We start from the raw sequence: 24229 nt of genomic DNA, 5'->3' as shown, positions 1-24229 counted from the left end.
ACTTTAGCATCAGCCTTTAGTGAGAGCCTGTTGGTTGTAAATTCTCAAAGATTTTTTCCAGTTTGCTTTGGTTTTGGGGCTTTTGTTGGCTTGAAAATAAATGTCTTTATTTTGCTCTCCATTTTGAGAGGTAGCTTTACGGAATATATTCTCTTAGGTCATTGAGGCCGTTATTTCACTGCTTCTGGCCTTGAGATTGCTGTTGAGAAAGTCGGCCTTCAGTGTAATTGCTGTTCCTTTACAAGTGACCTGGCATTTCTCTCTGGCTGGGTTAAAAATAACGGTTTTTGTCTGTCTGTTTGGTTTTGGTTTTAATAGTCCTGGAAATTTCTCACCTTTCATTTATTTGAATATTGCCTCTTTTCTGTTCCCTCTGATACCTTCTTCTGGAACTCCTATTAGACTTATGTTAGGCCTTCTCACTCTGTTCTCTGTATCTTTTTTTTTTTTTTTAACATTTATTTATTTTTGAGAGAGAGAGCGTGAGTGGGGAGGGGCAGAGAGAGAGGGAGACCCGGAATCTGAAGCAGGCTCTGTGCTGACAGCTCAGAGGCAGACATCGGACTCACAAACCGTGAGATCATGACCTGAGCCAAAGTTGGATGCCCAACTGACTTGAGCCACCCAGGCGCCCCTGCTCTCTGTATCTCTTAACCTCTCTTTTTCTCTGGGCTGAACTCAATAATTACTTCACATCTGCCTTCCATCCAACTCCTGTATTCTGTGATTCAAATGCTGCTTAATCCACCCACTGATTGCATCCATTTTCTTTCTGATACTTTTATTTATCGTTTCTAGAAGTTCTGGCTCATTATACTTCAGATCTGCTTGGTGATTTTTTTCCTAGTCTCCTATTTCCTGCTCATGTTTGCAAACTTCTTTTTTTATTTCTTTAATATATCCAGGTAGCTATTTGGACATCGTAACATTTCGTGTCTGGTAATTCCAGACTCTGAAATGCTTGCGGGTCTAGTTCTGCTGATCAGTACTCATGGCGCCTTGTTTCCTGTGCACTGCTCGTTTTCCTTGCAACTTGAAGAATTACTTGAGGTATTCGTTGATGTTGACTTTTCCAGAGAGAATTTGTATTAATTTCTGCTAATTGCTTGCAGGGCACTAACATCCAGAAATCGCTTTAAATTGATTTTCTGCCGAAGACTTCTCTAGCTACATAAGAAGCATCAATTCAAACTCCAAACCTGTGTGAGGTCCAGCTTGTGGTTACAGATTTCCAGGAGAGATCTGTCTCCCATTCTACCAGCCCAAGGTCAGGTTTCCTTGCAGTCCCCTTCTGTGTTGTGCATTTATTTCTTATTCCCTGAGGGTGGGGCCTTCCACCCCAACTTTATGGAGGAACTAGGTTTTTTTCTTCTGGCCCCTGAGCCCTGTGCACCTCTCCTGGCAAACATAGAATCTCTAGGGTTCGACAGGAACCCTCAGGGCAAAAGTCAGCTTTGCTGCTAGCCCACTTCTGAGGGTTGCTGCTTTGGGTTTGTTTTTGGTCTTTGAAGAATCCTTCCATTAGCACAGCTCGGTGATGTGTATACACTTCTTCTATTTTACATTTTGTCCAGCATGTCAGTTGTTTCGACAGGGAAGGTCAAGAGGGCATCTGGACTGCCATATTGCCAGAAAGTATATCTTCTTTCTTCTCCACCATAGCTCTGAGGGGCAGCAACTACTAGTCCTTGTTCACAGAAGAGTGAACCAAGGCTCAGAGAGGGCACGTGACTGGCTGCAGTCACAGGGCTAACAGGTGATGCATTGTGAGGTATGTCCTCTCCTGTCCCCCTTTCCCACTTTCCCTGTCCCCAAGGTAACTGTTGACCATTTTTGGTGGATGAACTTTATGCTCACAAGGGATAAGGAGTCCCTAGCAGAATGCTTTAAATAGCTGAACAGCTTTGGGAAATTTGTTTACGAATCTATTGTTTATCTTCCTTGAGAGAGGAAATGGCTTCTGCATATTTTGTGGCCTATTTCTCCAGCAGTCACCAGCAACTTTCCCGCTTCACTCCCACTCCTCAAAGGCCTCCTGGCTCCAGTGCCAGACACATGTGCGTCTCCTCCAAATCCCAGCTTCCTCTCCTCTGCATGCCACTCTCTCCTTCCCAGTCTCCTCCCTCCTCTTCCCCTGCCCCCACCCTTTCTGCTGTCGGCTTTTCCGTCTCTTGGTATGTGCCGTTCGTTGGAGGAGAGGCCACAGAGCACAGTGGGTAGGCTTTTTGAGCTTTGGGGGTAGGGAGAAAGAGCTGAGTTTGAACCTCACTCTGCCACTTACTAGCTCGGGGTCTCTGAGCTTCAGTTTCTTCATCTGTAACAGGGGGACAATAGACCGACCTGTTTAAGGACTAAGTAAGACTGTGCACGTTGAGCTGGTGACAGGAACTTGGAGCATCTCAGCACTGAGTCTGTGGTAGTCGATATTATTATGACTGAGACAGACCCCTTCAAGGCCCGAGCTTTCGTTCAGTGGTACTTTTAAGTTGACAAAAGCTGGTTTACGAAACATGAAGAAAATGGAGGCAGAAATCTAGGGGCAGTGTGGGATTCCCAGCTTCACCATTATGTTCTTCAAAGTGGGGTATTTTTTAAAGAAAGTTTGAGGGAAAACAGAGCCTACACTGGTCTGGCCAGTATTTGCAGAGGATATACACCAAGGGTTCTGGAAGTGAGATACTCAAGAATCTCGGTCCTTCCTCCAAGATGTGCCCTCTGTCATGGAACCGTGAGGGGGCTGGGGCCTCATGACACTTTTCCCTTGTGGACTGGGGACTTTTCCTTTGTGGACCCCCCAGATCAAGGGATGGCACAACCAATCCACTGGACACATGTCCAGCGAGGGTGAGAGAGAGGTGGCCCTCACTGTCCATTTTACTTTCATCCTTGTAGCCGGCGTGACACTTTATTTCACACACTCCCTTCTATTAAGTGGCTTTATATCACTCTCAGATTTATATCGCTTCCTGATTTGAGATCTGTCAGGCAATGACTTTATTCAGCGTCGGCTGTTCATAGTGACCGTAGGCTTTATACAGTAGGCAAGTGGCATAAGAAAAAAATGCATAGAGTTGGTGGGACCCTAAAACTACTCTAAAAAATAGAGTCTACTAATTCGAAAAGACTTTATGACCAAAACAGACATAAAGGATAAACCATCTTCATGAGATTAAGTGTTGGGTATAAGAATGGGTTGCCATGGGGGGACAGCACTGTATCCTATTGAGTGGCCAAGGAAGGCTGGAGCAGGCAGACTGGAGCCGGCCCGATGGGGCAGGTAGAGTGAGGCAGCTGGGTGTAGAAAAGGTGTGAACCAACATGAACAGAGATGGGTGTTCTCATAAGCCAGTGAGACTCAGTGCGGTGCTTCTGGCTGGCTCCTCTCGGAGAGCCACGTCCACTAGCATATCAAAAGCCCGGAGAAGTCCTGCAGTCAATGTTTGACTGTGTTTCACCAAGCTTCCCAAGTGTGTTTGACCAGTCGTGGCCAGTGAACATGGTGGTCTTGGGTGGATTAGCATTTGGCTTCTGTCTCACTAACAAATGCTTCAGTTGACTCTAGGTCCTCAGCTCACTGTTGTAAAACAGTGATTGGCAACTTTCTTTAAAAATGCAGTCTGTGAGTATCAGCGATTTACTTGGAGTCAACTACTTGTCTTCCTTTTCCAAGTGTTGCTCAACTATCTAGAAGGATGCAGGTTCTAGGAGCCTGAGCGCTGATGTTGCTATGGTTAGAGAGGGGCTTCTTTGTTCTCCACAACTCCCAAGATGATGTCCTAGATATGCTCCACCCAGCTGAGGGGCCAGGCCTAACCCCACCCCTGCCTGCAAACCTCAAAGTCTATTAACAGCTCTCTCCCCATGATGACTCATGCTTCCTGTCCCTCCTCCATTCGAGTTACTCAGAGCCGTGAGCCAAGATTGATTACTTATACCATCCAACCGTCTTTGCCCAGGGAGAGCTCAACTGGTAGATGAAATATTCTTCATTGGGTGACAACCCAGCCCAAGTTCTGTTTGTCAGCCCCGCACAGGGAAACAAGGGGTTTATTCTAGGTGCAGTCGTGGAGGCCGTTTTCCAGAGCCAGGAAGTTCAACACATTACATCTGGGGCTGTCTAGGAGTTTGGGGGGAGTTTGGGGAGCCAGGATTATTATGGATACAGAGACCAGAGGAGCCCCAGGCAAAGGATTCCTATGCTGGCAGGGGCACTAAAAGCCAATGGATAGATGATTTTTTTTTTTTTTTAATGTTTATTTCTGAGAGAGAGAGAGAGAGAGAGAGCAGGGGAGGGACAGAGAGAGAGAGGGAGACACAGAATCCGAAGCAGGCTCCAGGCTCCGAGCTGTTAGCACAGAGCCTGATACCAGGCTCAAACTCACAGACTGCAAGATCATGACCTGAGCTGAAGTCAGATTCTTAACCACTGAGCCACCCAGGCGCCCCCAGTGGATAGATGTTTTAAACTGAGTCTTTAAGTGCTGCTCTGGAGATTGACATTAGTTCCTTTTCACTGTTGGGTGGGCTCCCCTCTAAAAATATTTTTAAAATCTTTATTATATTAGTCATATACATTCTGGGGTTTGTTGGTTTGTTGGTTGGGTTTTGTTTTTAATTAAAACCCTGTAGCTGGAGTTTAAGTCTGCTCAGGTACCCTCCCCCACTCACTCTCTTCCCTGTTCCTAAAGATGGCAGAACTGAGCTTGAAATCAGGCTCCCATCCTGGCTCCCATCGCTCTTTCCCCACCGTAGATTAGGATGCTTACGGGTAGTGTGAGGTGGTAGAAAACCCCACTGCCTCAGTATCCTGACTCAGGATTGTTGTGTGTCCCCGGGACCAGGCAGGAGCTAGCGAGGCTCAGCCATCTGAGCCTTCGCAGGTCAGAGCCGGAGGGACCTCCTTGCAGCCCATCAGGCCCAACCTCCTTGTTCTGCGGAAGCTGAGTCTGAGATGCAGGGAGGGGAAGTCATTTGCCCAACAAGGTCACAGGGCCAGTCTCCTTTTCTGTTTGGTCCGGGTTATCTTTATATTGGGTTTGCATTTCCTGAATACGCAGCAACCGAATGGGGGGTGGGGGTGGAGGGCAGGGGAAGTGGGCTTAAAAGAACCCCGTCTGAGAATGTTTAAATTTCCTGTGAGTGTCCCATGAAGAGGGAGATAATCTATGTGCACATAATCAAACGGAGAGGGGAGACTTGGGTTAGGTCCAGAAGACCAACAATGGGGGGGGAGGGGGGGAGGCGGGAAAGAAGGCAGACAAAATAGGAGCTATTGAGAGAAGGCTGGGACACTTATCGATGGAATAGAAATAAATAGGAATTGGGGTTTTTTGCACTTTCATGATGCCTTCTTGTTAGTGTTTTTGGAGGACGTTCAAGTCACGTGGGTGCCCTAGTCTCATTTTAGTGGCAGTGGTTTTGTGGTCTCTAGGGGGCCCTTTGGCCTGGGACCAGAGGCCTCCGCTTTCGAGTCCCTCGGGTTTTCTCATACTGGCATGGGGGATCCTTTGGAAATCTCTTCCTCCACAGCTTAGCTCAGAATGGGAATGCGGCCTCCTGCGGGGCCTGCCTCACAGAAAAATAATGGATGTGAGAGTGCCCTCCACACACTGAAGCTTAGGTTGGCCTCGTTTTTCCTTCGCGAACACCTGCCTTGGCATGAGCTCTGAGAGAGTTTGGTGCTTCCGCTGGGGAAGCTTTCATTTTCCCACCGGATCAGGTGGCAGATGTGGGCCACCGAAGCCACCCCGGGCCTGCTTCCCTGGGACAGCCCCGCCACACAGTGTGTCCCAACTTCCTTAAAGGGACCGTTGTTGAGGCTGGCCCAGAGGCTGTGACTAAAAGTAAGGAAACTGCAGCTAGGGACAGAGTTACTGACAGTTTCCAGGAATCTGAGAGCTGGGGGCCCTCTTGAAACAGGAAAGGAAGTAGACTGTCTCCTTATCTGGTATCATGGCAGGAATGAAATGACTCTTTATGGGTAACAGGTACACCCTTTCTTCTTTAATGATACCCACAGATATTGTTAAGCTTTAGATGGCCACTAAATAATTACTTGTCTTTTCTTCTTGGGGTCTTGAACTGCTTGAGGGCTAGACCCCAGAGAGCAGGGCACCTCCTTCATTACCAGTAACCACATGGGAGGACTTGGACTGAGTCAGAGTCCCTCTCAGGTACCTCCTGAGTTTCACTGACCCATGGGGGGCCGAAGGCCTGTCTTGCAGGGGCGCACCTGGCCCAGAAATCTTTCCTCAACAATGAGCAAGTCACGTGAGCAATTACATTCTTCAGTTTATTTCTCTGCCTAGTGCATGACGTGCTAAAACGCAAGGTGAGGCTTAGTTTGTGGATTCGAGCCCTGTGTCGGGCTCTGTGCTGACAGCTCAGAGCCTGGAGCCTGCTTCAGATTCTGTGTCTCCCTCTCTTTCTGCCCCTCCCCTGCTCGCACTCTGTCTCTCTCTCTCTCAAAAATAAACAAACATTTAAAAAAAAATTTTTTTTAACGCAAGATGAGGCTTTCCATGGCGTCTCCCCATCTTCATTAGGGATGAAGGTGAATGAACCGGGATGTAGTGGGTAGTGGGGTAAATACGGTTGTTAGTCCCTGCACCAGAGGGCCCCAGACTGCGGAGGTTTTCCAGGGGATGGTTCATACAGTGTTTCTCTCTTCCTTATCGTGTCCACTTCTGGCAGCTTCTGCCCCTGAGCACCAATCTGCTAACTGAAACAAAGGGAGGGCTCAAGGTTGCCCAGGAAACGAATAACCACACCAATTCAATCCTGACTGAGTCATTGGGCCCGATCTAAACTGTACCCAAGTCATAACAAAACAACAGGAACCCCACCCCAGGTGGTGAGTGGTGAGCCTCCGTGAGCCCTCACTGGGTGCCATGCATGTCCGGTACATTCTCTTGGTTTAATCTTCAGCAAAAAACTGGAACAGTAGGTATTGTTATCCCTCTTTTACAGATGTCGAAACTGAACCTGCTCCTCCCGCCCCCGCTCCCCCCCCCCCCCGCCAAAAAAATAAAATAAAATAAAAAAACACAAGATCAACCTGCTGGGTCTGGGTTCTTACTTTGCCAATGGGAGCTTAGGATTTGAACTCTGGTCTTCTGACTCCAGGACAGCGGTCTCGGCATTTCTGTGAGGAAACTGCCTGCCATTTGTGTCTCTCCAGGGAGAAGTTCCTGAGGAGTAAAAAAAAAAATTTCCGGATAGCTGGAGCTTATCCCTTTCGGACTCGAAATAGGTTTTTTTGGTCTAAAGTGCATCAGCTTCTTTTCCAGCGCTTCCAAGTTCATGGCCATGTGCTGGAGGGTTGAAGGTTGCTAAGTGCTGGTGGCCAGATTCCCAGGGCATGTCTGTACTGTGGTAAAACTGGCTTTGACCCTCGGGAAGTCAAAGAGAAAGCTGGACGGCTCCAACTAGGGAAGTAGCTTCATGCTAATCAGATCTGTGATGGGGAACCAGGGACACTGCAGAAGATCACAGGAAGCCACATCCTTGGGCGTCAGAGGGCTGGAGGCCCAGACCTTTGTCACTAATTGTGTGACCTGGGGCAGATTATCCCCTCCATATTAATCCCCTCATCTTTTAAATAGGGAAAACACTTCTAACCTCACAGGTTTGTTGTGAGGACAAAACAAAATTGAGGACAAAAATACATGTCTTTGCTTTGTTCACTGCTTTCCAGAATGCACACCCTCCTGTGAACTCCTTGATGTCCCTATCACAGGCTCCACATTGGAGCCCAGATGATCTGTGGCTGTGGACCAGGGGACCCGTCTGCTCTGAGCTCTACAGATGCCTGCAAACACGCCCCATGGTCATCAGGCCAGGCCACTCTGTATCTCAGCATTGACCTCATCCCAGGGCTGTCAAAGAAATGGAACCACGAGCTTCTTATTTTATTTGGAGGGGGGGAAAAAAAACAAGGAAAAGAGAAAAATTGATTTTCTTTAACCTGTAGCTTTTTTTCCTTTCTACCCTCCTTGCTATGAGTGGAATTGCCACTTCATTTTTTTTTAATTTAAAAAAATGATGTTCTGGGTGATGGAGCATAATATTTAGACATGTTGAACTGACAGCTGATGGGTGTGTTATTAATACACTATCACCACAAATCATGTTGCAAGGGTTGGTGGGGAGGAGATTTGTGTATAAATGTGTGTGTGAGCTCACACGCTTGGATGATTTAACGTAACTGGGGGGGGGGGGAGGCTCCAGTGACCCTTATCAAAAGCAGCTCTTGGGAAGGTTAGCCGTGGGACATGGTCTGCTCTTCAGAGAAGGATTCCTTTGTGAATTGAGGGGGTCTCCTCCATGTTATCCTGTAGGGACAGAAGTTCTCCCCTTCCCCCCTCCCTGTCTCCCTCTCTCATGTCCTTAGTGCCCATGGGTACCACATATTATGCTGGTCCCTGAAGACGGAGTTGATGAGGCACTCCTTAGGGGTGCCTGGGTGACTCAGTTGGCTAAGCGTCCAACTTCCGCTGAGGCATGATTTCACGGTTTGCGAGTTTAAGCCACACCCCTCGCTCTCGCAGAACTCACAGACCTCCCAGCCTGGGAGCCGTCGGTCCGGCTGCCTCAGTGGCACCTTCTGTTGTAGGTCTCAAAACAAAACTGAACTCTCACAGTACTCCCCGTCTTCACAGGTGCAAACCTGACATCTGGGCGCCATCCTGACACCTCCCCCTCCGGCCCCCCTGTACCCATCCATCACTAAGTTCTGTCACGTTCACCCCCAAATACCCCTCTGTCACTACTCACATCCGAGCTGCCTGGCCTGGACCACCATAGAACTAGGTCCCCCCTGAATCCCCACTCACCCATCTCCAGTCCACATCTGCTCCACAGATCCACAAACTGTGGTCCGTGGGCCAAATCTGCTGCTGCCCGATTTTGTATGGCCCATGAGCTCAAAATGCTTTATACACATGAACACTTGATGATACGGGAACACTGGCTTTGAACCCCAATTAAGCAAAATGTTATCCCTCCAAAAAATCTTTCCGTTCTCCCCATTAACAGATCTATATTACAAAAAAAAAGTACTCCATTATTAGTATGTTTTCAGCTTCCTTGAAAAATTTGTAGAAATCTATATATCCTTTATTACATAGGTGTCTACATCATAGCCTTGGTTTTGCCATCTGGCTGCAACGCCAAGAATATCTTCTATCTGGCCCTTTACTTTGAAAAACTCTGTTGACTTCTGGTCTACACTGTGTTCTTTTCAAGATGGAAATCTGGTGAGTCACACATGCTTGGACGACACACACACAGACACACACTGCTCAAACTACTTTTATGGTTCCCCATTACTTTTAGGATAAAGATAAAACTCCTTGCCCTCAAGAACCTTGGGTGGTCTGGCCCTTGCCCCGCTTCCGGTTTTATCACCATGACCCTTGATCCTGCATTTCAGTCACTCTGGCCCTTTTGTTTTTGTTGTTCCTTCTGTCTACTGTGTTCCCACCTGCCACAGGACCTTTGCCCATACTGCTCTTGACTGTATGGAATGTGGCAGTTCACATCATTTCCACACCCTTCTCATCTTTCAGATTGCAGCCTCACTGTGATTCCTCAGAGGATCCTTCCCAGACCTCTCTGCTGAGGTCATGGCCCGTTATTATAGCCATCCATCACATCCATCACAGTCACAGAGTTACATTTTTCTGTGTCTGACACTGCCTCTCCAGACTGCAGGCCCCATGAGAGCTGACACCAAGTTGTGTTAGCCACCCCCCATTCTGTATAGTATATAGTAGGCACTCAATAAATTTTTTGTTATAATGCATGGCTGAGAGTCAGGGGAAGTTTTCATAAAAGATGTTAAGTCTGAGCAGGAACTTGTAGTCTGAGAAGGTGGAAGATGAGAGAAAGTGATTTCAGGCAGAGGGACCAGTATTCTGGAAGCTCAGAGTAGCTCCATAGGTCTGGTGCTCAGGATGCGTATGAGTGAATGGATGGGCAAATCGTTGCACAGGTAGGTGAGGCCGAATTGTGAGGGCCCCGTGTGCCAGGCTGAGCTGTTGGGAATCTTCTCCTGTTGACCAGGGGGACGCTGGAGGTTTCAGGCAGAGGGGTGGCATGGACAGGACTCCTGGGGGGAAAGTGGGCTGGAGGGAGCGAGGCCAGCCATGACTTGGCAGGGGAGTGACAGGAGAAGATGGTCAGGCAAGGCCATGGAAGAGAGGCCGACAGGAATTGATAACCTATTGGAAGTAAGGGGATACTGGGCTCTTGGGGGTCCCAGGTTTCTGATTCAGGCCCTTCTGGTACTTAAGACGAGTGAAAAGAGTTGGGGCAAGGGTAGAGGGGTGAAAGTTCATGTGGGGCCCAGGAAGCAGAGGGAGTAAATGCCTCCAATCTCCATTTTCTCTGCGAAACAGAGAGTCACCTGCTGAGACAAAGGCCTTTTGGGTTCAGGTCATGGATTTTGGCGCTTTGCCCCTGTTGCCAGCGGGGGGAGGGGGGGTGCCACCTCTCCCCCATAAGGGGATTCTCCTCAGCCAGGAGCAGCGGGGGGCGCTCAGACTGAGGATTTATGTCCCAAATAGCTTCTCTGCGGGTTAGTAGGGCACTTCAGGAGATCTTATAGACCTGCCTTTCCTATACCTTCAAACGTGATGGCTGCATGTCCTCTGTCAGAAATCCTACCTTGAAGGCCTTTGAAAAAGGCATCTGGCTTCCAGAAACTGTTCCCCGAGGGCCTACCTCACCCCTCTGAGCGCCACGAGGACCAGCCCTCTGCCCCCAGAGAGTCTGTCTGACCTGTGGACAGAGCTGACATGTAAAATGCACAAAGAATAATGCACAAAGGTGTGGTTCAGCGACATACTGAGATCACCCACACAGCCCCCTCCCTCACAGGTGTGGTTGGGGCCACACGGGCACCTGCTTCCAACAGTTGTACTCAGTTCCGTAACCGCGTAGATGAAATGTGACGTGAGCTGATGACCTCTGAAAGCCAAAAAGAAATAGAAATGCGGTTTCTGTGAAAAGGCAAGTGAACGCTTTAGGAAGAATTTATAAAAGCAAGCCACCCAAAGAAAACCCCTGCCCAGGTGTGTGCACGACAACTGCTGGAGACCCGCGCTAGGTGGAGAAAGAAAACGCGTCTGTTAGAGGAGTCTGCGCTGTGGCTCCTTGACTGGCGTCCTCAGTTTTCAGCTCCTTTTTACAGACACCGGGCTAGAAAGTGACAGGTTATGCACGCATCCCGGGGTGATTTATGCAGAAAAGACAAATGCAGAGCTCTCGTCCACAGATCCACATCCAAAGGCCTGGACCCCACCTCAAAAGATTAGTAAGATATTTGCATTTGAAGTTAACATAAAATTTTAAGGGGCACCTGGGTGGCTCAGTCGGTTGAGTGTCCGACTTCAGCTCAGGTCATGATCTCACACTGTGAGTTCGAGCCCCACATCAGGCTCTGTGCTGACAGCTCAGAGCCTGGAGCCCGCTTCAGATTCTGTGTCTCCCCCTTTCTCTGCCCCTCCCCTGCTCTGTCTCTCTCTGTCTCAAAAATAAATAAAAACATTAAATAATTTTTTTAAAAAAACCATAACATTTTCAGGCATGAATGTAGGGCTTTGTAAGTGTCCGTGCAGGTTTTTCAGTGTTTTATTGTCTGTTTTTGAAGAGGTAATAGCTTCCCGTGGTTTAGTAATTGAGAGAAATATAAAAAGTTATGAAATGAAGTCTCCTTCCCACTCTCTTCCCATTCAGCCCGGACACAGCCCCTCCCGTCCCTACCCCACCCCAAGTACAACTCTTACCGGTTTCTTGGATCCTTCCAGATTGTCTTGATGCCAACAACCAGCCGTGAATATAAGTCGGGCCTCATGATTCACGGATTCCATGTTTGCAAAGTCTCCTACTCTCTCAAATTTATTTGCAACCCCCAAGTCCATACTCGCGGCACTTTCGAAGTCATTGGCGGACGTGCACAGAGCAGTGGAACATTTGATTTGCCCCACACGCGTCCCCGGCTGAGGTTGACCTGCGTGGTGCATTGCCTTCCTGTTTCGGCTCTTGTGCTGCAAACAGGTGTCCTTTTCCCAGTCTGTTTGGTGCCACGTTTTTCACATTCTTGTGCTTCCTGTTGATTTCACTGTTTAAAATGGCCCCCAGGTGTGGTGCCGATGTGCTGTCCAGCGCTCCGAAGTGCAAGGAGGTTGCGTGTGGCTTATGGGGAAAATACTTGTGAGATGAGCTTTATTTAAATAAGAATGAAAGTGGTGCCGGCTGTGAGTTCGTTGTTTATGAATCAGTAATATATATATATTAAATAATGTAGCTTTGAACGGAAACACACATAAAACAAGGTTGTGATCAGAGGCTCACGGGAACCTAACCTCATATTCTGGAAGCAGTGGTACACTGTTCGTGACTTCACAGGACATATTACTGCTAATAATGAGGATCAACTATTTACATATATATATGTATATTCCTTTTTCTAAAATTTTTTTAATGTGTATTTTTGAGAGAGAGACAGAGTGTGAGCAGGGGAAGGGCAGAGAGAGAGAGGGAGACACAGAATCTGAAGCAGGCTCCAGGCTCCGAAAGCCCGACACAGAGCTCGAACTCACGAACCGCGAGATCGTGACCTGAGCTGAAGTCAGATACTTAACCGAGTGAGCCACCCAGGCGCCCCTATATGTATATTCTATTTTAACTTTGGAAAGCTTTCCGTATCAGTTCTCAGAGAGTTTCGTTGCTTTTTTTAACAGCTGCATAGTATTCCATTGTGTGGTTATTCCTTAATTATCTTTAATCAGTCCCTTAGTGATTGGCATTTGAGATGATGTCGATCTTTGGCTATTCAATACAATGCCACAGTGTGTATGCTTGTGTCTAGGTTGTTTGGATGTGTCCGTCTGTTGTCTGTAACCAGCTTACTAGAAGGGGAATTCTGAACTCCTGGGTGTATATCCTGAAGAGAGTCTCGGAGAGATTCATAGGGGGCACATCAATGCTGTCACAGGGTGTCAGTGGGAGATGGGTAGGGTAGTGAAGTGTGATGGGTGCAGGTTCCCACCTGGGGGGGTTGTGTGAGGGGCGTGTAAAGGACTTGGCACTGTGCGTGGCCCGAGGTCAGCATCACATGCGTGTTAGCTGTTATCTTTCTTTACCATTCTTCTTTATCTTTATCATTCTTCCTTCCCATCTGCCCGGTAGCGTTAGTCCAGCTCACCCGCATGGCATTGGGTGTCTGTCCTGCTGCCCTCCCAACAGCACCTCCCCACAGTCGTCCTCCACCCGGGGCTGGAGGACACCTGGGCACTGTTGGGGACAATCTTATGCTGGCATCCGAGGCTTAACACCGGGCCTCACCAGCTTCCTGGAAAGAGGATTGTCTCCTTCACCTCCTGGTCCTTAGCCAGGCACACAGCACTCATGTTTGACAAACTTGTTTGCCGAATTCTGTGAACACTGAGTGGATCTGCTTTGGGCCCAACACTGGTCACGGAACAGTGGAGAAGGGAGGGCGAGACATAAAAATAGAGGTATTAAGACACAATTCTGCGCCTTTAGAACTTAAATTCTGGCATTGGTTGGAAAATAGAATATCTGAGGTGACTCCCTGATGGAGTGATATTTCCAACAAGCAGAAGGATGCATGTCTGGGCCTGTAAATCCTCCCTCTGCGGTTTGGTTCTCACTCTCCCCGAGGCCCCCAGCCTTTAGGGGCTCTATTTCCACCCTCTGATTTCAGCCACAGGGGCCCCTGGGGGATGCCTCACGGCAGCCCCCTGGTCTTAGAGCAGCAAAGGGAAGTTGTCTGGACAAGAATTTGAGACAGAGAGATAATGGCGGCCAATGACCAACTGGATATCGGACTTGGGCAAGTCCAGACAGGTTTTGGGGCTTCTCGGGGATATAAAGGATTACCAGAGGAGAGAGCAAATTCAGAAAAGGTAAGATACCCTCCTGATTCCCTGAGGCCTCTCAGTAGCCGTTTGGGTAGATGGAAACCAACCCTTGTGGCTTTCCACATCATCCACATTCCCACTGTTGACAGTGGGAATCTCGGATGAGGGGGTTGTCGGGCATGTTCACTTCCAGCTTTATAATATTTGAATCCTTAGAAGCGTCTGTAAATTAAAGCACACAGGTTTTCTTTTCTTTTTTTTTTTAATTTTGTTTTGTGTGTTTATTTGTCTTGAGAGAGACAGAGACAGTATGCGTGGGGGAGGGGCGGAGAGAGAGAATCCCAAGCAGGCTCCGTGCTGCCATCGCAGAACCAGATTCGGGGCCCAAATTCGTGAACCATGAAGATCGTGACCTGAGCCGAAACCAAGAGTCAGGCGCTTAACCGGCTGAGCCACCCAGGCGCCCCTAAATCATAGTTTTTCTTCATCGTGGCATGCTGTGATTTGGAACGAAGGCCCTCCTGACAAAACTGGTCTCCACAGCTCTATCAGCTTGTCCCTTGCAGGATGTTCACTCCCGTGGTCTGTTTACTATTTGCTTCCCTGCACTCAGCAGCTTCCTGAGGGCCCTGGGACAAGGAGCCCCTGTCATCTGAGTGAGCAGGGCAACCTGCCTCAGCACAACAAAGAACAAAGGAGACATCTTGGGGCAGCAAGGCCACCGAGTCACATCTTGGTCAGGGGGCTACAGGGTGACAGGACGTTTGAGGTGGTCTCTGAGGCCCTGTGTCTGGCTTCACTGAGCAGGTGCCAGGCGTGAGGCACAGGCTGGGTCCCAGGGCTGAGCAAGATGGGATTCCAGCTGCCCTCAGATCTGGAAAGGTGGGGGCGTGCGCCATGATGATGGGCCCGAATCCAATCCACGGGGGCCTGGCGGAGGGAGCCACTCAGGAAGTGCCTCTGGGAAGGCCTCCAGCCCCTGACACAGAGGTCCCTCTAGCTTGTCCCACAATTCCCCCCAAAGTCTTAGAACTCCGAGCCAGAAAGGGCCGTGCGGATGCTTGACTTAGCCCCCTTATCTTCCAAGTGAAGAGCCTAGGGGCCATGGCATTGCCCCAGGGTGGGGCTGTGTTGCTGCTGCTGTTTACAGAATGCCCAAACGTGGCACTGACGTCATAACCCGTGGAACCTCCTGGAGACCAACAGACACCCCACGCACAAAGAACACTGAGGCGCAATTATTTTACATACAAGGGAGCATCACTTACTTTGTTTCCCAGTGAGCTGTAAGCTGTGTTCCACAAAGAAGTGTGTTTTCCCCAAGACCCCGACCCCATCTTTAAGACCTCGGGTGTCCAGGGACATTTGTTTCTTATATTCTGATGTCTTTGAAGACCTCAGACCAAAGCCAAGCCAGCTGCTCCATTTGGGAGCTGAACCCCTATCCAACTGCGGCTCAGGTCACAATCTCATGATTCATGGGATTGAGCCCTGCATCAGGCTCTGTGCTGACAGCTCAGAGCCCAGAGACTCCTTCGGATTCTGTGTCTTCCTCTCTCTCTGCTCCTCCCCCACTCGTGCTCTGTCTCTCCCTCTCTCAAAAATAAACAAACATTAAAAAAATTTAAAAAAGGGAATAATAATTCACCCTGAGGTCGGAGGCAAGGTAAAGGAGTCAGATCTACCCCCCAGATCTACCTACCTTCCAGCCCGTCTTCATCCCCTACACTCCCTACGGCTTCGTCAGAGCAGCTGGAGGGGAATCTTCCATTCTCCCAGCCCTGCCCTGCCCTACCCTACCCTGCCCTGCCCTGGACAGCTTCAGGGATGAGGATCCTTTCTTTGGCTGTAGTCCCAAGTGTTGATTCACAAAAGCGGTGTCCTCGGTCCTCGGGGGCAGGAGTGGTGGATCCTCCCTGTGGCCCCAGGCCCGGACCCCTCCAGATGGACACCCTACAGAGATACACACCCCTGTCCCCAACAGCAAGGGTCTGCCCACTGTGCCTCATGGGCCCTGGTGGGAATGACCTCGCCCCTGCCCCCTTTGAGGTCCTCCTTTGCCTCCTCCTTGTGAAATTCCTTGGAGTCTTTAGGAAGCCCCACCCCTGCCCTCTCCCCGCCCCAGACTGTGAGCTTAAAGTGCAGGTTTTCAGGTTTTGATCTCCCCTTAGCAGAGTCCTGGTGCAGGAGGTCCTTGGTGTGAGGTTGTCTGAAAGAACATAAAGGGCGGGCAGTGGCCATGAAGTCCCCAGTCCGCTCAGCTGTAGGCCTCTTGAGGCCAATGGCAATGACCTGGTCAAGTCTCCTGGCACAGGTAGGTCTTCAGTATGGTTGCTGGTTGATTCTGAAACTCTCCTAACAACTCCTTCGTAGGAGAACCTTGTAATTATGGAGTAGCCGGTGTTTGGGTCACTCAGCGACTCATGTGGGGATTGTTCAGGTGATTCCCCTGCCCCACCCTCTCTCTGCAGACCTCTTGGCTGCGTCATCCGTCAACCTCCCCGTCACCAGGAGGGACCAGCTGTAGTTGGGAGGAGCCTTCCTGGAGGATCAGGCAACCCGAGTGGACCTCGTCCCTGGCATACCCCACCCAGAGCCTATTGTATCCCTCCCTTAAGACCTAAGGTGCCCTAAGTGTGGGGTCATTAAGTTTCCTACGCTGCCTCCATGTGTCAGCTTCTCCCTGGGATGTAACTGACTTTATCTGTACTCATGTGAGGAATGTGGATCTCACTGGGTGCGAATAAGCAAGCCTTACTCTGGTCTCCCAGAGCAGCTACGTCCGGTGGTGCTGGGAGTCAGGAAGGGCTGGGCCACGTCAGTTCACATCAGCTGCCTCCTCCTCTCTTCACTTCTCTGTCCCAGAGGACGTAGACACCAGTGGTATCCAAGCTGGGTGCATTTGCCCCTGAACCGTTGTCAGTTTCACACCTTGAATGCTAATTGGATGCCGAACAGTTAGCAGCCTCTGCAAGTTGATAAAAGGTGAGGCAGGGATTTTACGGATCTTGTTTAGGCTTCCTCTAGAAAAACTTGGCTTAGTAGTAGTTCTGGATATATAAAAACATGGCCAAGGTCCAGGAAGGGCAAATGACTTGCCCACTTTCACACAGAGAGTCAGTGGAACCAAAGCCCAGGTCTCCTTTTGGCTCCTCCTTTGCCCCTCTATCTAACTGCACCATATCATGTGGGGCTCCTGGCTGGCTCAGGCAGTAGAGCGTGCGACTCTTGATCCTGGGGTTGTGAGTTCGAGCCCCACACTGGGTGTAGAGATTACTTAAAAAAATAAAAGTAAAATCTTTAACTGTACCATATCATAGAGTCAATGCCCATATCCCTAATATCTCTACCCAGGCCTAGCCATTTGTGGAGGAGGGTGGTTTGAAAAACTATATACAGGAATATATCAACAAGGCATGCTCCAACCATAGCCGCCTCCTCCAGGAAGCCATCCTAGATTACTTTGGTCCCTTATCTCCCCACATCCTCAGCATCCACATCCTCCATGCCAGCTGGGGTTGGACAGAAGGGGCCTGTGGCGGTCACCACCAGGGGAAGACAGTGTTAATTCCCTGGTCGAGAACTACTGCTAGCCCAGAGGAGAGAGCAGTCACAGTGAGGACCAGAAACCCGCACACCAGAAAGTGAAATATCTCCAGTCACCATTTCCTGATGGAGAGCTGTCCGCAAGAAGCAAAATCCAGACTCCATTTTGCAGGTTCCCAGGCTGTGAGTCCGGTTTCTTCCTGGTTCCTGGGCTTATTAGAGTGACAGTTGATGCCACAAGATGAGTCTGAAAGAAGGAGGAATAAGTGTCCCTTGGAGCCCAAAGGAAGTCTTGGAAGTCCTCCCACAGTGGAGAGTCAGCAGAGACCCAGGGCAAGGAGCAGCGGGCCACCAAGGAACAAGAGCAGGCCAGTCACTCTGAGAGGGGGGACGTTTCAGTGCTAATCACTGTCGTTGGCAGAACTCGTCCGTGGTAATTGGGTTATAGGATTATAAAATACCCACCGGCTTTATTCAGAAGACTAATTAGAAAGTATTTAGAACAACAACATTGCCGTAACGGAGACCATGAACCATGGGCCCACGTCTTGGAGAGCTGCCCTTGGCCTCTGCCTCCTTGGGGAGCTGGGGAGAGAGCTGGATTGAGGAGAATCCCAGGAGAATCCAAATGGAGCTCCTTTGACAGACCTGAGGGGAAGGGCTTGCCTAAAACCCAAGCCAAGTCATTTGGGGAATTGTGTATACAGTCTCTGAATGATGACCCAGTGTCGGAAGAAGGAAAATCTTTTTGGTTTTTCTTCCTCCAGCGAGCGGTGGTGGTCTGGCGGGAGCAGGGTGTTACCCCTGCTGAATTATAAGCAAACAAGTCCCGCTGGGTCCTCGGCCAAAGTCAACTTCCTCCCTCTCTCTCTTTCTGGTTCAAAGGGTAGTCCTTTTGGACACATATCCTCCTTGAAGATTGTGTTCTGTCTCCTGGTGCCCTGGGGGTGCAGAGGGAGTGAGGTGGGTGGGGGGGAGACTTTGATGCACCAGAATAAGGGTCGGCAAACTTTGGCTGGGGCCAAAACCAGCCCACACCTAGCCTTGTACCACCCGTGAGCTAAGGGTTTTTACATTTTTTACACGGTTGAAGAAAAATCAGAAGAAAAGACAGTAATATTTCCTGATACGTGAAAATTCTGCCCCGATTCCAATTTCGGTGTCCATAAATCAAGTTGTATTCGAATACAGCCACGCCCATTCATGGATATATGATTTTGTGGCTGCTTTCACGCTGCAGACCTGAAAATATTGACTAGCTGGCCCTGTGCAGAAAAACTCCTGTGCTGAGAAGTCTGCGTAGAGCCTTATAATCTACCGTATTCCATGAACCGGGCGCTTTACAGAGCACTCGGCCTGAAACAGAAAATAATAGGTTCTGTCCCTGGGTCCATGTCAGGGGTGAAGTGCGCGGCGTCTCATTTGCTTGGCTCAGCTTTTCAGTTCGCTGAGCGTTGATGGAGCATTTGCTGTGTCCCAGTCACTGGGACACACAAGACGGGTAGAATGCTGTCCCTACCTTGGAAATGACTGGACGGCCAGTGGGCAGATGGGCATGGATGCAGGTCATGTGGCTGTAATGCTTCCGGGGGAACAGAGAGGGCACCTCAAGTTCCGAGTGAGCATTTTTTTGTTGATTCCACTCCGGAATCCCCGAGCCTGGCTCTAAGGAAAGAACTGATCACAGAAATGTGAAAGTAGTAGTTCTGTTTCATTGGTTCGTGCATGAAAAAGCTCCTGGTGCCAGTTATCCAATAGGAAGTGTTTTACATACTGAGCAAGACATTATTAGAAAAATTATTAAGACTTGACTCCTGAGTTGGTATTATGACAATTCTAGATTGACTAATCCACCAAGAAGAACAGTTTCTAGGTGGTAAATGGTATATTTAAAATACCCTTTGATGGGGCGCCTGGGTGGCTCGGTCGGTTAAGCGGCCGACTTCGGCTCAGGTCATGATCTCGCGGTCCGTGAGTTCGAGCCCTGCGTCGGGCTCTGTGCTAACAGCTCAGAGCCTAGAGCCTGCTTCGGATTCTGTGTCTCCCTCTTTCTCTGCCCCTCCCCTGTTCATGCTCTGTCTCTCTCTGTCTCAAAAATAAATAAACGTTAAAAAAATTTTTTAAAAAGTAAAATAAAATACCCTTTGACAGGATGCTGAACTGTGGCATGCTACCGTCTTTGCAGAAGGCATGGAATGGAGGTGGGAGTGTGTACCAGCATTCTTGTGTGAGCATAAAATGTTTCTAGAATACACAGGAATCTGATTGTCCCAAGAGGACTGGGTTGCTCGGTATCTGGGGACAAGGATAGGAGGAGGACTTTTCATGTATACCCTTTTTAAAAATTTTGCTCTAACTTTTCACTTTATTTTCAAGCATTTATTTACTTGGGGTAGTTTTCACTCTTTTGTATACTGTTACACTTCTTGAATTTTGAACCCCTTAGATACAGTTCCTATTTAAAAATATATATATAAATTTGGGGGCCCTGGGTGACTCAGTCGGTTAAGCATCTGACTTCAACTCGGGTCATGATCTCACGGTTCATGAGTTCAAGCCCCACATCGGGCTCTCTGCTGTCAGCACAGAGCCCACTTCAGATCCTCTGTCCCCCTTTCTCTCTGTCCCTCTCCTGCTCATGTTCTTTTTCTCTCTCTCTCTCAAAAATAAACACTTAAAAAAATAAATAAAATATATATAAATTCAATGTAAAATAAATAGCACGTAGTTTTGCTATTACCTCCTTAGGTCTTCTTAGGGAAGTCACTTTCTTCTCTCTTCCATTCCATGTATGATTCTTAAATACCTGCTGCTGTAAACCAGACACTATTCTGGGCCCAGTAGTAGTTACGTCTGTGGGCCTCAACTTCTCCATCTGTAATGTGGGCAGACTAGATGACCTTTACAGTGGTCTTCAACTTGAGAGGGCATCAGACTCCACAGGAGGGCCCGTTGAAACACAGACTGCTCCCCCCCCCCACCACCACCAACCAAGTTTCTGATTCAGTGGTCTGGGTGGAGGCCAAGAATTAGCATTCATAACAAGTGCCCGTGTGATGCTTATACTGCTGACCCAGGAATCACAATTTGGGAGCCCACCTCTAACTTTGTAGGGCTCTATACTTGTAAATAAACTACCTTTCCAGTTTTGAACATGTGAGGGAATTAAGGAATAGAATCCTGTAGCTCAGAACACAAAGCAGACACATCAACAGAAGTAAAATTATCTAGCTTCCACCCACGGGGGCACGGTGGAGGGACATGAAATCAGGTCATGGTCAGAATCTGGTGAGTTTCGATAAGTAATTCTTCCTGTGGGAGGTAACGTGGTGCAAAGAAAGCCTTTTGAGGAGGGTTTAGTGGTGAGGTTTAAGCTAGGCAGGGCATTGTGTTATCACCAGGCCTAATGCCCACAGGATAACACTGCTAAAGGTCATTTTAAAGCCCCCACAGTTTATCCCTACCTTACAAATTCAGTCTGATCATTGGTGAGTTCCTGACATGGGCACCTGCACCTGACTTCATGCTTTTGTGCCCACCGTTCCCTTGGCTGGAGTACCTTCCTGGTCCTCTCGTCTCTGCATAAACCTTATTTGTCCATCAAGACCCAGGTGACTCTTACTGTCCTCCATAAGAACTTAACACACACTCAGCCTACACTGAGTGTCTTTTTCTGCCAGCACCAATTCAGTGGGACACTTGATCATTGTCGGGTTTTTTTTTCTTCATTCATTTGACAAATATTACCTCTCCTTCAACAAATCCTTATTGGAGAGCCTACAGTATGCTGGACATTATGGTCGGTTTGGGGAGACATGGTTCCTGCCCTTTTAAAGAAAGATCCAGTAATCAAATAATGACACTGGTGGAAGTATAATTACAGGCTGAGAAGAGTGGTTTGAAAGAAAGGAATGTGGTTTTATGAAAATGTATGAGAAATGACCCTGATATTGACTTGTGGTTGGGGTCAGGGTAGACTTTCTTAGGAAATGTAGTGAGGGGATGGGCTAACATGGGCAATGGGTATTAAGGAGGGCACTTGTTGGGATGAGCACTGGGTATTAGACATAGGGGATGAATCACTGGAATCTACTCCTGAAATCATTATTGCACTATATGCTAACTAACTTGGATGTAAACTAAAAAATAAATAAGTAAATTTTTAAAGAATATGGTAAATGTAAATAAGCCCCTCACACATTTCAGGTTTACATATACATTTTTTCATCATACATTTGCAGAAGATGCAATTTCCAGTATGTTGTAAACATTGATTATTTTTAAGTAAAACTACTACGTCACTGTTTTAAATTTATCCAGTGGAATCTAAACACCATAGGAATTTGCTACCCACCATCATCCATTTTAAAAATGCATGAGCGGGGCGCCTGGGTGGCTTAGTCGGTTAAGCGTCCGACTTCAGCTCAGGTCACGATCTCGCGGTCCGTGAGTTCGAGCCCCACATCAGGCTCTGAGCTGATGGCTCGGAGCCTGGAGCCTGCTTCCAATTCTGTGTCTCCCTCTCTCTCTGCCCCTCCCCTGTCCATGCTCTGTGTCTCTCTCTCAAAAATAAATAAACATTAAAAAAAAATTAAAGAAAAATGCATGAGCATGTTCTTCACTAATAGTGTTCCTTCTTGAAGGAAAATTTCTTCTTGAAATTTTATTTGTTTTACTTCCCCCGTGGCATTTTATCCTAATGGAATATATCTAATATATTTTTATGCTTTAAACTCTTTTGTTTGTTTCCCTATCATATTTCTCTGTACCAATTGTATATGAAATTAAAACTTTTTTTAATTTCCTGAAATCGTCAAGCGCGACGTATTAAAGTTTTCTTCTGGTTTGAGTTATTGTTAACAGCTATCAGTAGGACACAAATGATCAAAACGACATCAACGTATTGCTAACTCAGATAAGTAATGAACAAACATAAGTAAAATGATACTAAGAATGGTAACACTGGATGACTTTTTAGAATACTTCTTTTTTTTTTTTATTGACTTACAGCAAACACACCTGTGTGTGAGCAGATCGGAGCACACAGCTTGAGTTGTCAGTGTGTGCACACTCATAACAGCTATCACTCGGTCCAGAAATGAAATACGGCTGGCACTGGGTTATTTCTCCACTTTGTTTCCATATCCATGGAAGAATATTATATATTGTAGGAGACAGGGGCCAGCTTGATTACATCTCCGTTTTTCATTCATATAGATGTAAGCCCTGAAAACCCTCATTCACATGAACTGACAGAAATGGAAGTTTTGTTCTAAAGCAGGATCACTCAGTTCTTGATCTGCTTCTGAATTATATGCCACAAATCACCTAGTGATCTATCGTGAACAATTAGATTTTAATTATTTCTATTAGGCCTTCCTAACAACAACAGCAACAGAAGAATTGGAAACCGTCCAGCTTCCAATAAATGATTCACTACTCATTTTAGAGTGGTTATTTTTTTTTCCTTAGCTTTCTAGGTGTCCTTTTGCGTGGTGGGGGAGGGGGTGGTGGTTACTGGGGTGATAATAAACCCAGTTAAGGTTTGGGGTGAGGTAAGAAGTTTGTCTTTCTTTTGTAGAGGAAGAGGGCTGTTGTGAGAGTGCAGGTATAAAGGTCATCTCATACCTTCGTCACCGATCAGTTCTAGAAAACAGCTTCTGTGGAAGTTCAAGGATCCAGGAATTGAGTTTCTCTTAAAACTTTGAGGGGTGCCTGACTGGCTCAGTCTGTTGAGAGTCCTACTCTTGATTTCAGCCTAGGTCATGATCCCAGGGTCGTGGGATCAAGACCTATGCCATGGAGCCTGCTTAAGATTCTCTCTCTATCAGGGCGCCTGGGGGGCTCAGTCAGTTAAGGGTCTGACTTTGGCTCAAGTCATGATCTCACAGTTCATGAGTTCAAGCCCTTCATCAGGCTCTGTGCTGACAGCTCGGAGCCTGGAACCTGTTTCAGATTCTGTGTCTCCTTCTCTCTCTGTTCCTCCCCTGCTTGTGCTCTCTCTCTCTCCCCCCCCGCCCCTCCCCCACTTGTACACACTCTCTCTCTCAAATAAAAGTTAAAAAACAAACAAACTTTGATTGTGGTGTAGTGCTTGAAGGTCTTCGTGTATTGCCAGGGGTTTACATATTCCAGCTAGAAGTCCCCTAAAACATATTTTTAAAAGGGGGGGGGCACCTGAGTGGCTCAGTCAGTTAAGCATCTGATTTCAGCTCAGGTCATGACTTCACAGGTCATGAGTTCGAGCCCCACATCGAGCTCTGCTGTCAGTCTGTCAGCATAGAGCCCACTACGGATCCTCTGCCCTTCCCCCCCGTTTGTGCTCTCCCCAAAATAATTATTTTGAAAAAAAGAAAAAGAGAAGTAGAACCTGTGAGACTCACACCGGACTAGACCAGTCTCTCCAAATTCCCTAGTTCATGTTCCTAAGACTTGTCCCACCATGGTTTTTTTGTGCCAGGTCATCACTGTGCATACATGTTTCCCTGAGCAGGAACCTCAGAAAGTGGGGAACTGTGTTGAGCTAACAGGCAGACTAGCATGTGCAATACTCCTCCTTGGAAATTTATCCAGTTCTGTTTCGTATCCAGCATAAGCTTTCTAGTCTATGAGTTCCCATATCTGTTATTTTTTTTTTAATTTTTTAAAATGTTTATTTTTGAGAGAGAGAGTGTGAGCGGGGCGTGGGGCAGAGAGAAAGGAAGACACAGAATCCGGAGCAGGCTCCGGGCTCCGAGCTGTCAGCACAGAGCCTGATGCGGGGCTCGAACTCGTGAACTGGGAGATCATGACCT

At 48.0% G+C, this 24229-nt stretch overlaps 1 protein-coding gene and 1 long non-coding RNA gene across 16 annotated transcripts in view; one reads left to right on the top strand and one right to left on the bottom strand.

Annotated features, from left to right (window-relative positions):
* The window catches only part of TRERF1 (transcriptional regulating factor 1), a 208907-nt gene that overhangs the window by 143372 nt on the left and 41306 nt on the right, over positions 1-24229 (top strand). The window lies entirely within an intron of this gene.
* On the bottom strand, positions 6275-12242 carry LOC123608379. The gene is made up of 3 exons (XR_006717212.1): positions 11790-12242; positions 7079-7190; positions 6275-6721 (listed from the first exon to the last, which is right to left on the bottom strand). It is a non-coding gene; the product is annotated as an uncharacterized LOC123608379 (long non-coding RNA).

The sequence above is a fragment of the Leopardus geoffroyi genome, chromosome B2, assembly GCF_018350155.1.
Source record: "Leopardus geoffroyi isolate Oge1 chromosome B2, O.geoffroyi_Oge1_pat1.0, whole genome shotgun sequence".
In the NCBI taxonomy this organism is placed as follows: domain Eukaryota; kingdom Metazoa; phylum Chordata; class Mammalia; order Carnivora; family Felidae; genus Leopardus; species Leopardus geoffroyi.
The sequence above is the reverse complement of the archived record's forward strand: the minus strand, read 5'-3'. Positions and strand labels throughout refer to the sequence as shown.